General features: G+C 33.0%; 1 non-coding gene across 1 annotated transcript; it reads right to left on the bottom strand.

Moving 5' to 3' along the window:
- Nucleotides 1–1,388: 1,388 nt before the first annotated feature.
- Nucleotides 1,389–1,545, bottom strand: LOC127802950 (U4 spliceosomal RNA). Its single transcript, XR_008023399.1, has one exon. It is a non-coding gene; the product is annotated as a U4 spliceosomal RNA (small nuclear RNA).
- Between the last annotated feature and the right edge of the window lie 667 nt (nt 1,546–2,212).

Here is a 2,212-nt window from a genome sequence, read left to right as displayed (position 1 = left end):
ATGAAAAGGAAATTCATCCACCTGCTTATGTGACCAGATATACTGTAAAAGGTTTAAAGGTTCTCAAATCTCAAGTAATAGCGATACACAACCATACCTCATGTTGTTTAAGGAAAAGATTTGGCAAGCTTATTCGAAAAAGGATAAACTTTAACCGATGGAATTATGAAAAAAAGAAACATGTAAGATGGTACATTGATCTTCGAACTACAACTCTATCAAGAACACCAGAAAACCATAACTTATATCTCCAACATTCTTTTCTTGTCCTAATGAAATAAAATTCTAAAATTTTATATAAAATAAAAACTACATTCAAATTTAAACAAACTACTGAAATTAGTTCAAACAAGAATTATTGAAGTAGTAATTTTTAAAAAAATTATAAATGGTAATCAATTTTTTATTAAAATTTAAAAAAAAATAGAAAAACAATGCAAAAGACTGAAAGAGCAACCCCAAAAAGGAAAGACCAATCTTTTGGTTAACTAACCACCTGACCAGCAATCTACAGTCTCAGTAACTATTTTCTCGTGTCCTAAAACGTTTAGCCTGAGGATTTGTAGGGCTTTAACTCTGGGTTAGAAAAGGCCCATCCAGAAATTCTCGATGGCTAGGGAAGAACCCAAGCCCAAGAGGGGGTTTGGAAATAGTTTTCAAAATTGTACTTTTTAATTTCTTTTACAATTAATAACTCAACCTAACAATGAGGGAATAGAGTAAATAGAGAGATAAATAATAACAAATGAATAAAGAAGAATAGATGCTTGAAAGGTGTCCTTACACCCCAAATGTCCACACTATTTATAGACATTGAATGGGTGCAACTAATAGACACTAAAATATTAAAAATTATAATTTATTTGAAAGATCATGTCTGTTAGAAAAACTCATCCATTGATGATATCACATCACTCTAATTCAAAAACATATTCATTGAATTAAAAGACATATTAGTTCATTTTTTGATCATTGGAATTCCAATGTTCGGATTAAAAGTTAACTTTCTAAAACAAAAGTCGTCTCTTAAGAGTAGAAATCAACTTTTAGGAAGCTGAAGCCAACTTTCGCATGCCTTTAGCTAATTCAGCCAAAGACTATTTCTGCAACATTTATAATAATGGAAAAATTAGTTCAAACAAAATTTATTGAAGTAGCAATTTTTTTAAAAAAATTATTGATAGTAATCAGTTTTTTAAAGACAAAACTAACCAAATACAATTCTTTCAAACTTTCATACAAAAATAAAAAAAGTAGAAAAACGATGCAGAAGACACAAGTGCAACCAGAAAAAAGGCCTACTTTTACTTTACAAACCGGCTGAACAATGTTCTGCTGCCTCTGTACCTATTTCTCATATCCTAAAAACTTTTAAATGGGGATTGTAGGGCTTTAACCCTGGGTTAGAGGGGGCCCTTCCAGAAATTCTCGACGGCAAGGTATGAACCCAAGCCGAAGAGGGGGTTTGGAAATAGTTTTCAACCAGCAATTGACGCGCCTCGGTTAATACCTCACAAGCTGCGTCATTGCCCCAAGCGCAAAGATACTTTGGCAATTTGCCTCTTCCGTATTTTTATACAAAACGCTAGCCATGGAAACTCCGTCTGAGAGATCGATGTGGGATCACTGAGATGATATTAAGCTGGTCTTTCCGTCGATCTCCCAGTATTCTGCAGCGTTTCAGCCAGGAGGCCATTGACGTTAATAATAATGTCTACTAAATAAAGCTCACCAGCTGCGAGCGCATTGGGTTTATTCCTCTCATGTTGTGGTAATTCAAAGAAATAGATAATAGAGGGAAAATAAAGAGTAAATAGAGAGATAGATAATATCAAATGAATGAAGAAAAATAGATGGCTTGAAGTGTGTCCTTACATACCAAATGTTCATACTATTTATAGACATTGAATGGGTGCAACCAATAGATACCAAAATATTAAAAATTACAACTTATTTGGAAGATCATTTCTATTAGAAATAGACTTATCCATTAGAGAAATCACATCTCTCCAATTTAAAAACATATCCATTGAATTAAAAGACACATTAGTTCAATTTTTTGCTATTGGAATTTCAACTTTTGGATTGAAAGTTGATTTCTTGGGAGCAAAAGTCGACTTTTAGGAGGCAGAAGTCAACTTTCACATGCCTTTAGCTGACCAACTGAGAACCATTTTTGCAACATTTACAACAATTGACGTCCACTCTTGAA

The sequence above is a fragment of the Diospyros lotus genome, chromosome 5 (assembly GCF_014633365.1).
Source record: "Diospyros lotus cultivar Yz01 chromosome 5, ASM1463336v1, whole genome shotgun sequence".
Taxonomy (NCBI): domain Eukaryota; kingdom Viridiplantae; phylum Streptophyta; class Magnoliopsida; order Ericales; family Ebenaceae; genus Diospyros; species Diospyros lotus.
Note: the sequence above shows the minus strand (reverse complement) of the source record. Positions and strands in the feature narration are given on the sequence as shown.